General features: G+C 42.4%; 1 non-coding gene across 1 annotated transcript; it reads left to right on the forward strand.

Annotated features, from left to right (window-relative positions):
• Positions 1–269: 269 nt before the first annotated feature.
• Positions 270–380, forward strand: trnal-caa (transfer RNA leucine (anticodon CAA)). The gene is made up of 2 exons: positions 270–307; positions 335–380. It is a non-coding gene; the product is annotated as a tRNA-Leu (tRNA).
• The last annotated feature ends 12,371 nt before the right edge of the window (positions 381–12,751 follow it).

Here is a 12,751-nt window from a genome sequence, read left to right on the forward strand (position 1 = left end):
GACCCATGGCCTCTGGCCCTCTCTTGCTTTCATTACTCATCCAGTGACATCACTCCCTGGCCAATCAGTGGCCTGCAGTCTGTAGATGTCACATTTTCGGCTCGACTCAACTCGAATCCCTGCTGTGTAGGTGCTAAAAATGTACCTGCTACCAGCTGTTACTCCCTCATGGAAAACCCTAAAACTTGAGTCGAATGTAGTCAAGTGGAGTAGCGTTTTGCATTTTGGTTCACGTTTGTCGTATTTTACACAGTCAGGGACATAATGGTGTCAGGATGGCCGAGCGGTCTAAGGCGCCAGACTCAAGGCTTCATTCCTTCCTCAGCACAGGGACTTCTGGTCTCCCAAAGGAGATATGGGTTCAAATCCCACTTCTGACATTAATTTCATGCTTAAATCTTACTTGCATATTCGAAGACCATGAAGAAAGCCATGTCAGGCCATGGTGAAAAAGGGCATTTATCTCTGAAGACGGGCCTTCAGTTCCTCCCATTAACATACACGATTCTGATGTACGATGAGGCAGTTCTCCTGCAACATTAAGCTCTTTTCCACTAGTACTTACTCACAACCACCTCAATGTGGGTGGGGTCGTTTAGCAAGGAGGTCCAAACGTCCTGTGATGTCAGTTTTATGTGACACAAACATGACACAACAAATTAGGACATCAAGGCAAAGGTTTACCTGCTGCTTGGTCTATGTCTTTGCGTCTAGCAATCCACCTCGTTGACGATCACAGAATACATAAAATCCAACTGTTGCTGTTGCCGGTTCTTGTTAAGGAGTGGCTTTCATGACTAATCCAGTGACATCAGTCCCTGGTCAATCAGTTGCCTGCAGTCTGTAGATGTCACATTTTCGGCTCAACTCAACTCGACCCCGACCGAGTAGGTGCTAAAAATGTACCACCTGGTGCCAGGTGGTATTACCTCATGGAAAACCCTAACAGCTGAGTGGGATCCAGTCGAGTGGAGTAGGTAGAGGTTGAAAAGGGAGGAATGTGTTCCGATGTCATTCTAAATCTCTGAAAGTTTACTTAGGCTTGTGTTATCTCTTCTTTTTTATCGGAAGGCATGTTTTATAACATGTGAATAGCCCAGCTAGCTCAGTCGGTAGAGCATGAGACTCTTAATCTTAATCTTAAAAGCCACAGATTCCTCTCTCAGTGACAGAGTCAGCCAGACTCCACCTGATCTGTACAAAGAAGAGAAGCAAACAGTCGAAATGAGCTACTTTTTTTGTACTTTACGTTTAACAGACACTGAGGGTGGGGGTATTTCTATATGCATTCACTTCTTTTACATTACATTTAGCAGACGCTTTTACAAATTAGGATAATCAGGAAATGATGACAGACAGTCATCAGTTGAATTGAATTGAATTTGAATTGAATTTGAATTGAATGACAGACAGTCATCATTGAAAAAAATAAACGTGCACAATCGGCCTCCTATAATGCAATCTATGCAGTTTCCAAGTATAGAATCGAGTGTAGGAGCGAGTGAAATTAAAGAATTCCCGATTTCCATGTCTTTTTTTATAATTTAAAGAAAAAAAATGTAATTTTAAAACATTTTTTTATTTTTTTTTATTTTCCCGGTTTGGAATGTCTCGCGGACCGGTACTGATTTAAGAGATCAGTATTTAACAACTTTGTTGCACAAAGGCTGGGTGGCCTCTTGCGGCCCAGTTTCCCTTTTTTGGTTGAACATCAAACATTTAGATACAAACCTTGAAGACGTAGAACGTTTCAAACTGGATGTTTCGGCTGTTGTCTCGAAGCAAGTTCATCAACAGTTTCAAGTTCTCTGCCCGACTGATGTACTTAGAAGGTTTTGGATCAACATCAAATGAATCCCTGGAGTCAAAGAACCACCACTTTTATTATGGGTTGTCCAACAGATAATGGTGAGAATATAGAGGGGGATGGTCACTATAACGCTCTTTTCACGTAGTTGTTAGCTGCTCACTGGTGTGAACTGTGAACCTGAACGAGTGTGTACAAGTATAGCAGATTTTCAGCTTCCCACATGAGAAGCCTGGACAGAAATGTTTGTTTTGATTTAAAAACCTCTTTACTCCATGACCCTTTCTCATAGTGCAGAATTAGAACCCCAGAATGTTCTAATTTATTTGCTGAGCCCCCTGTGACATCACACAGAACCCCCCTTAATGTACAGAATACGGAACCCGTGGCAGTCGGATCCTTACCAGACCGGTGCAGAGTAACACCTGTTTCAGTAGTTTGTGAAAGCCTTTAACTAACTTCAACACTGTTGATATACAGCTTGCAGATAGCCATTGCATCTCTCAGTTTTGAATGAAGATGATGCCCTTCAGTGATGATGACATAATGTGAGTACAACCAACTGCTCGATGCTGTAAATTGTCTCTTTGGGTCTTAAAATTCTTTTGGGTCTATCATAAAGGAACATAAACTCGAGTAATATTACAGTTCTTAAATGATGCGCCTATGACTCAGAGTTTACACCTAATAAGTTGGACTCTAGATTCAAAGATTGGATAGCTAAGGGTATAACAGCCTTATGCAGGGTAATGAAAGATGGGAAAATGCTCAGTTTTGAAACGCTTAAAAGGACACATTTATTAGAAAAACAAGACTTCTATCGATATCTGCAGCTGCAGCACTACGTTGATACGAAGATGAAAAATGTAACAAAGACTGGCACATGTTTGATTGAACTGTTTACAAAAGCCTATAATTCAGAAACTATTGATAGAACTGTTTCATGTTTATATAAGAGTCTGTCGAATTTGAAATCACATTCAACTTCATATATTAAAACAAAATGGGAGAAGGAAGGAGGAATAAATATATCTGAAGAAGAATGGACAACAATATGGAGGTATCAATGGATGTGTACCAGCTCACAGAAGTGGAGGGAGTTTGGCTGGAAAAGCCTGATTAGGTACTTTATTACACCCTCCCAGAAATCTCACTATTACAATAACTGTGGAAATCAAAATGCAAACCATTATCACATTTTCTGGGACTGCCCGGTCATGAAGGACTATTGGAAAAAGATACACAATGCCCTACAGGACATCTTCAAATGTGAAATACCCCTCGACATTAAGACTATGTTTTTCGGACACATACCTGAGGGATGGCTGAAAAGAGATAAGCACCTCATAAATATCCTGCTAATGGCTTGCAAAAAGAATATTACCAAGAAATGGCTATCACAAGAGAGCCCAACTGTCAACATCTGGATGGACATCACAATGGACATATATAAAATGGAGAGAATAACAGCATTTGTTCATTTTAAACTGGAGAAATTCACCTCATACTGGGAAAACTGGGTCAACTATGTCACGCCCCATAGGCCTGATTTTATTTTTACAAATCAATAACTATGCCATATAAAAAGGATCAGTCCCCACTTTGTACACATTCTTGTGTGTTTTTGTTGTTGTTTGGTTCTTTTTTTTTTGTTATCCTTTAGACATAAAATAAAAATACCACTTTGGCATTTAGGACAGACAAGAGATGTAAGATATATGCACATGTACCGGATGTGAATGTTTGTTTCTGAATGTCAATAAAAAAATAAAAAGAATAAATAATTCTTTTGGGTGGGCATTGATGACAGATAAGCCACAGAAATGTATCACTGCAGTAATGGACAACTGTCGGCCCAGTTAAAGTACATTACAATAATTTGTCTGAAATCACTAAATTCATGACATTTACCATTTATCATTATCTAAAATGTTCTATTGTCTTTCTGTTTCCAGCTGTTAGTCTGGGTCTTGAGGTCCATCAGTCTCCCTCTGATCTCATCAGAAATCCTGGTGACAAAATGCAGATTTTCTGCAGCCACAATAAAACTGACTACAGAGTGATGCTCTGGTACCAGCAGTCACCTGGAGACACAGCAATGAAACTCATTGGATATTTGAACTACAAAGCTGTCACAATGGAAGACAAATATAAAGATGGTTTCAATCTCACTGGAGATTTGGGTGGAGACGCAGCAACGAATGGATCTCTGCACATCCCAGATGCAGGAGTGAATTACAGTGCTGTTTACTACTGTGCAGCACCAGAAGCACAATGACAGAAATCCCCTCTGAACTCTACAAAAACTGCACACCAGTTTTTTTCTGCAGGTGTTTTTTTAGAGGGGCTCCCAAAGCAGCTGCTATGTGGTTGCCTTTCAGTTTGATGCATTCGCAGCACACTTCAGTAACACTGTTTCTGTACACTTTAACTTGGTGTCTCACTTTAGCACGATTTATACATCCAGGAAGGCAATCTACAGCAGCAAGAATATGTGAAGCCACTCCCTCCTTCCACTTCATCAGTTACAGTGATGGTGTTTCTTCATCCTCTTCATTCCTCTTTAAACCTCACTCATCTCATTTGAGCCATGATTTGAGCCTTAACACAAGTATAGATGCTGAGACTTTTCTGACTGTATCAACATCTGCAAAACTCTGTGAAACATAGTTTTAGAAGTTTTTATTTTCAAGGCTTCTAAACAAATCATCTGTGTTGTTAAAGGAGAAAATGTTCTGCCTTCTCATTTTTTGCTGCATGACAGGTAATCATTTTAAAAAGTATTCCTTCTTTATCATGTGGAAGTTTTTCTGATGCATTATCCTGATCTAAAGTTCTCTTTTGCTCTTGCTCCAGCTGTTAGTCTGGGTCTTGAGGTCCGTCAGTCTTCTTCTGATGTCATCACAAATCCTGGTGATACAGTGCAGATTTTCTGCAGCCACAATAAAAGTGACTACTGGATAATGCTCTGGTACCAGCAGTCACCTGGAAACACAGCTATGAAACTCATCGGACATTAGTATTTAAAAGATAAAACAATGGAAGATCCATATAAAGAGGACTTACACATCTATGGAGATTTGAGCGGGGATACAGTGAAGAATAGTTCTCTTACAAACAAAGCAGCCCAACAAAAGCACAGTGCAGTTTACTACTGTGCTGCACCAGATGCACAATGACACAAATCCCCTCTGAACTCTACAAAAACTGCACACGACTTATCAACTTCAGTGGTTTTGACTTTTAAAAAATGAAAAAAACTGCTCTGGGACACCTGCTGAAGTGGTTTTATTATAATGGGGTGTGAGGGTATAAATGCTAGATCCTTTAGACAAACAGAATTTCTACTGTAATGAAGTTTGCCAAGAAAAAAAAAAGGGGAATTAAATCTTAGGTTTCATGTCATTTCCTTCATGGAAATAGTGATTAAACAGAAGTCTCCTTGTTGGTACCCTATGGCATCCAGAATCTGCAGATGAGCTGCCCCTCACCTCTGGAACGCTCCCACCAGACACACATCACATGTCTCGCACTGTTGATTGTTGAAGTTGATTTACTGTTTGTTGGCCGCTCCGTTTGGAAATGTGATGTCACGTGTTTTTGACACGTTGCCATAAATCAAATGACTTTTTTCTTCTTCCTCTCCTCATCTTCCAGTTTGGAAGATCTCACTACACAAGGCAGCACTTGTGTTTTAAAAAACTGTAATGGGCCTTTTTCATGTTTTCTGAAAAAGCAAAAGTTTAAGAATGCAGGTAAATGATGAATAACTGCAGCAACAATGGGAGCCATCAGTCTGGTTTACAGCCACAGGAAGCCACTCCTCTCTTGACATCACATCGGTTGGCTCATAAAATCACTCTCAGTTCAGTTAAAAGGAGAAACCCTGTCATGATTTCACTCCTGTGTTTCATTGCTGACTTCAGAGTGACTGCACTCATGTCAGACTTCTACAGGATCATCATATTTCTTATTTATCATTTCCTCACAGGTAGCGATTGTTTCATTGTGAATTAAGATGTCTTCTACACCAACGGTGAGTCATTCACAAACTTAACTTCATGGTGAAGAAAACTGGTGAATGTGCAGACAGTGAAACGAACAAAATAGACAAAAAGCTCAGAAGTTCTGTGATAAAAAACCCAAATAGTATATCTATATCTGTAGTCTATCAAATAGTATATCTGCCTCTGTCTTTAAAGCACCATCAGCTCCGTCAACATGTCCAAAGACACTGACGAACTCCTGTACCGACCACACACAAACCCGCCTCCGTTTAACTTGTTTGAATATTTCTTAAGGACAGAAAAATGTTCATTCCATTATATTTCAAAGTGTTACAAGTGTGCACGTCAATATCAGAACAGATCACATGGTGGAACTTCTCCATCAGCTGATTCATACTTCACACAGTCTAATCTTCCTGGTTTCACAGCTGTGTTCACTTCAGTTAAGCTTATCCCACATAACAAACGTGGCCTCCTGTTGGTTCACAGGATCAGAGAAGGTCACACCTTGCAGTGACACACCTCCCTGCATCTCTTCATATCTGTGACTACACAGTGAGATACTGTAACTGAGACCCTGAGTTTTACAGCATGACCTCTATCAGACATCGGCTCCTCAGCTTATTGGTGCTTGCTCACTGGATCAAAGGTAAAGTAGTATGTTATTAGCAGATTCATTTCAGCAGTTAGATGGTGTCTGCACCGGTGAAACCGTTAACTGGTAAAATGCTCATTTGTGGTAACTTTCTCTGTTGTACTCACAGGTCATGTTGATGGAAGTGATGTCTACCAGACTCCCGTACTGTGGGAGCAGCAGGGTGAAAATGCAACAATACACTGTAACCACACAAAAGGTGGAGGCTATTACCAGATGTACTGGTACAGACAGCTGCCTGGAGAAACTATGAAACTTATCGTGTTCACAACTACAGGTAAAATAGATCACGACTTTGGAGAATTCAGCAAAGACAAATTCTCAGCCACCAAGACTGAAGCTGGGAGAGGAACATTCACAATAAAGAATCTGCAGCCAGAAGATAAAGGCTTGTATTTCTGTGCTGTGAGTCAACACAGTGATCCAAACACATGTGAACACTGAACAAAAACCTCTGCACACTGTTACCATCTGTATTTATCTGCTCTCCTGTAGGGGGAGCTCAAGTACAAGCTAACAATGTCTCACAGTCATGTGACACTCACATATGCAAGTCTTCATATCTGTGCTGTGATGTCAGAGCTGCCATCACACACACTGACAGTGACTGTGGTCTCCAAGTTCAGTCTTCTCCCAACACAATAATGATCCCAGCTGCTCTGATCAAACTCTCTGCAGCTCTGCTCTGTATTGCAGGTACTTTATGCACATGATGATACTGAGGACTGAAATGAGAAGAAGTTCTCTTCTCTTTTAGTTCATAATCATAATTTCATCTTGTTCTTTTTCATTTGCACACAGAAGAGTTGTTGGAGCTTCTGTAACACAATGTGACTTTGACTCCTGCAGGTCTAACTGACGGGAGTGATGTGACCCAGACTCTTCTGCTGTGGAAGAACGAGGGTCAGTCTGCCACGATGAACTGCAGCCACACTAAGGATGCTGCTTACTTCCAGATGTACTGGTACCAACAGCTGCCAGGGGAGGGAATGAGGCAGATAGTTTTCACCACTCCATCTCCTCCACATGGATATGAAAGCGGCTTCAGTGAGGACAAATTTCCAGCAGAGAAGAAGGATGCTCAGACTGGATCTCTGACAGTAAAGAAGCTGCAGCCTCAGGACAGCGGAGTGTATTTCTGTGCTGTGAGCCAACACAGTGATGCAGGTGACTCAAAGAGCTGCACAAAAACCCAGCTGTTGGTCACATGGCAAACTGAGGAAATCACTGTCTTTATCTATCTGTAGGGGGAGCTCTAGACCTCTTTGTGCTCAAGGCAGGAGTCAAAATCAGACAATCTGTGAGTTAGATTACAAAAGCTAGGGATTGGGGAAACATTGAGTCTAGGAACACTGTAGGAAGCTGTAACGAAATGCGACTGAGTCCAGTGCCTGCGTAATAATAACTGATTTATTTTGAGAGACAGCACCGGATATATACATTGCAGCTTGAGTTATGCGGCGGCGCCCTCTAGCGCCGTGGTATATCATTACATCTCCCTTTTTCTGAATTAAAAGATTCAATTACAGAGTGGTATGAAAAATCAACACAGTTAACTTAGAACAACCGTAGCAAACATTTAAGTAGTGGCAAGTAGTTAAACAATTTAAAATAGTGCATACTTTGAAGATCTCAGGACCACAGTTTAAAATATAATTAGGATCACAATAGCACTAGAAGCATTTCATTTAAGTCATTTCATTAAGATCAACACCATATGAATTTACATCAGTCCAACCTGAAAGGGAATTAATGTTAGCGTGTCAGGTGAATCCCGCGACCCGATCGACGGATTCAGCGGTATAGATAATGGATGGATGGATGGGTGTCAGGTGAATTCATTTCAGTTCTTCTCTCTCTTTTTTTTCTTTTCTTTTTTTTTAACATTCATTAGTGTCTTTGTTAATTCAGTCTCTTGTGTTGTCGCGCTCCCCTTCGGCAGGGGTGTCCTCTGCGCGAGCATCTTCCGCCGTTTTGATGAGTTCCCTTCTATTTCGCCTGTACTGGTGTCCTTCTGCTTCCACTATGTATGACCGTGGCTCGGGTGTTGGTTGTATAACTTTAGCTGGTCTCCACTGCTTGCCGTCTCTCAGTCTCACCGTGTCTCCGGGGGTGAGGGCTGGTAGCGTGCGTGACCCTCGGTCGTAGAAGTGCTTTTCTCTGTCTTGGTTGATCTGCATTCTGTCCCGAACTCCTTCCAGTGTTTTCGGTTTCAGTAGATGTTGTGCTGTGGGTAGTCGTGTCTTCGTTCTGCGTCCCATTAGCAGCTGTGCAGGTGAGGGTAGGCCATCCAGGGGTGTGTTTCTGTAATCCAAAAGGGCGAGGTGAGGGTCATGTTTGTCAGCTTTGGCCTTCTTCAGGAGATTTTTGACTATTTGCACTGCCTTCTCTGCTTTGCCGTTGGATTGAGGATATGTGGGTGACGATGTGGTGTGTTTGAATCCGTACTCCTCGCTGATTGTTTTGAATTCAGTGGAGGAATACTGAGTGCCGTTGTCGGAACAGACTTCATCAGTTATGCCGTGTCGGGAGAACTGTTGTTTGCAGGGGCCCGTTGCACAAAAGTAGGATTTAGACATCCAGGATGAGTTACTTAGCCAGGTTCAAGGAATCCAAAACATGGGCGCCCAGGCTTAGTTGGTTGCACAAAGGCCAATCCAGGATGAGCAGACACGGATTCATTAAGCCAGGTGAAAGCGATCCTGGATAAGTGCAGCACACGGCTTTCTTAAATAGACCCCACGATCGATCATAGATTCACTGATTCACCATGGCAACAAGGGCGGCGTATTTCTCCCCAGCGGAGCAATAATCATTAATGGAAGCATATGAAGAGGTGACGGAGAAAATAAAACAAAAAGGAAATACTGCCACAGTTAAAAAACAAAGGGAGCAAGCGTGGCAAACCATTGCTGACCGCCTCAATGCGTAAGTAGTGCACAAATACACACTCACCACTCCACTGAAATGATCACAATTAGGCAGTGTTCGAATTACGGGGGACTCGGGGGATCCGAGACCCCCTGAAACTGACACGAGACCCCTCCGAAAACATGATTTGGGAAATGTTGGGGGGTCTCTAAAATATTGGCAAAATGTGATTTCCCCTGATGAGTTATGATTGCAGATGCGATGCGCGTGGAGGTGTGGAGCCTGTGTGCATAATTGGCATAAAGCTGTGCTGTCCGCCGCGTATGATTCTGTATAGCTTCTCATGTGTTTTCGAGATCCGCGCTCTGAGTCAAGTGCAAGCAAGCAACCAAAATGGACATGGCAGCAACTTTTTATTAAGAATGTGCCTGCCCACACATTGCCTGTACTGTTTTAGCAGTGAAATAAAAAACGCAATTAAAGGACTTGCAAGCATCTTCATCTCCTTCCCTGGGCATAGAAGACTCTGTGACATCAAGGAGGAGTTCTAAAGGATTGCAGGTAAGAATTTTTTTTTAAAAAAATTACAGTTACAATTACAATGTTAACATTCAGAGTAAGATACTCATTGCATCATATTACAGGTTTCCCCAATGTCATTGGTGCAGTGGACTGCACACACATCAAAATAAAATCCCCCTCAAGTGGCCATGAGGGGGATTTTGTGAACAGGAAAAATTTCCACAGCATCAATGTACAGGTGAACATGACTTTTGATAAAGTTAATTAATGAACACTGTACATTGCCTGTGATGTGCATTAATTGGTTTAACATCTTATCATTTCAGATGGTCTGCAATGCTGACTATTTGATCAGTAATGTTGTGGCAAAGTGGCCCGGCTCGGTCCACGACTCCCAAGTGTTTCGGAACTCAGAGATCTATCGGCGCCTATTACAAGGTGAGCCACAGAACCTCTATTGATAACCACTTTTAACATCATGCCTGTGTTAAGACTGTCACTACTTATGAGGTTGTGATTGTAACATTTTGTATTCACAGGTGAATTCCTGGGTGTATTGCTGGGTGACAGAGGGTATGCCTGCCAGCCTTTTCTGCTCACTCCATTTGCAGACCCTCTGGAGGCACAACTGGCACATAACCATGCCCATGCCAGAACAAGGGCCCGGATCGAAATGACATTTGGCCTACTGAAGGCACGCTTTCAGTGTCTGAACCACCTGAGAGTCAGCCCAGACAGGGCATGTGATATCATTGTGGCCTGTGCTGTCCTCCACAATGTGGCCTGCCTGAGAAAGGAGAGGGCCCCCAGAGTGCCAGCTCTCATAGACTGGGACATTCCTGCCATCTTCCCGGATGACGACTGTGGTCGGCTGGTCAGAGACCAATATGTGTTAAATTATTTTAATTAATATGCATGTTGATTTAAGTTGGGCCTGCAATGGCAGAGGAATTTTTGTTAGGTTTTTGTGCCGTATAGGCAAGGCAATTTTATTTGTATAGCCCATTTTTACAAACAGTTTGTCTCAAACTGCATGTTTTGATTCTGTGCTTTTTGTCTTGTAGAGCACTGTGTGACTTCAGTTTTGAAAGGAGCTGATGGTTTACTTGCTTTGATTCATCCTTGTTCAATAAAGGAACATCATGGTACTCTCTAATGTGTATTTATATTTATATGGTGATGTACTTTATGTGTAGTCTGTGGGAAACTAAATTATCTAGTGGTTCATCTAAAATCATCAGTTATCTAAAATGATTGTGATTAATGATCACAAATGTTTCAATAATGATAGTGGGTATAGTTAAATGTTTTAACAATATGTTCTAGGCAGTGGAATAAATATTGGTTTCCAATTGTGGCGACCGCTGACTGAGATAAGGAATGAGATTAAATAGATCCTGGAACTTAGCCTGGTCTGGAGCAGGCTAGCTTCACAGAATAAATCTCCATGGTAACTTACGTCTGAACATATCCCACTTCCCTTATCCTACTTTTGTGCAACCGGATCACGGATAAGTTGATCCAGGATAGCCAACATATCCCCGCTTAATCCCTTATCCTACTTTTGTGCAACGGGCCCCAGATGTTGATGACTGGTTGGCTTGTTGTGGTGTTCAGTTTGTTTATTTCGATGAAGTTCGAGTAGTAGTCAACCAGGACGAGGTAGTGTTCTCCATCAAGTTCGAAGATGTCGGTGGCGACTTTTTGCCATGGTCTTTCGGGTATGTCATGTCCGATCATGGGTTCCTTTCTGCTCTGCCTCCTGTATGTGTTGCATATGGCGCATTTTGAGACCGCGTCTGTGATCTGTGCTTGCATCCCCGGCCAGAATAGGACGTCTCTTGCGAATCTTTTTGTTTTCTCGATCCCTTGGTGACTGGAGTGTACTTTCTTCAATATCATCCTTCTCTGTGTGTTTGGTATGACTAGTTTGTTGCCCTTGAATATCAGTCCATCTTCTACTGTCATTTCGCTCTTGTAGTCCCAGTACAGCTTGGCCTCATCTGGCGTATCAGATTTTTTGTTTGACCAGCCTTGGAGAATGAATTGCTTCACCGCTGTGAGTGTTGGATCCTTCTCGGTTTCTGTGCGTATTTCCTGGAGTCTCTCGGGTGCTATGGGTAGGCACATTACTGCGGACACTTGTATGTCATCGTTATTTTCATTTTCGTCAGTTTCTTTCAAAAAGTTCCTGCTCAGCGCATCAGCTACGTACAGCTCCTTTCCTCTTTTGTATTTCACAGTCATGTTGTACTTCTGAAGCCTGAGCAGCATTTTCTGGAGTCGCAGTGGGGTCTCGGCCAGTGGTTTCTTCATAATTACCTCCAGAGGTTTGTGGTCAGTTTTGACTTCGAATGTGCGCCCGAACAGGTATTGGTAGAATTTTTCACATCCAAACATGATGGTAGCCAGCTCCTTTTCTATTTGTGCATATCTTTTTTGGGTGTCGGTGAAGGCTTTTGAGGCGTACGCTATGGGGCAACCGTCTTGGAAGAGTACGGCTCCTATTCCGCAACTGGAGGCGTCCACGCTTAGTATGACTGGCTTCGATGCATCGTAGTATCTCAGCACTGGAGCCTCCGTGACCATTTCCTGCAGTTTTTTGAAGCTCCTGTCATGTTCCTCCATCCAGCTCCATTCTGTGCTCTTCTCCAGCAGCGTCCGGAGTGGGGCGGTGACGGTGGATAACTGTGGTATGAATTTTCCCAAGTACGTGATCATCCCAAGGTAAGTCTGTAATTCGGTCTTGTTTGTGGGTTTTTGCATTTTGTTGACTGCTTCCGCTTTTTTGGGGTCTGGTTTAAGTCCTTCTGCTGTCAGGATGTGTCCCATGTATTTCACTTCTTGTGCCCCAAATGTGCATTTTTCTGGGTTGAGTTTGATGTTCCT

Source organism: Odontesthes bonariensis, chromosome 17 (assembly GCF_027942865.1).
Source record: "Odontesthes bonariensis isolate fOdoBon6 chromosome 17, fOdoBon6.hap1, whole genome shotgun sequence".
Classification (NCBI taxonomy): Eukaryota; Metazoa; Chordata; class Actinopteri; order Atheriniformes; family Atherinopsidae; genus Odontesthes; species Odontesthes bonariensis.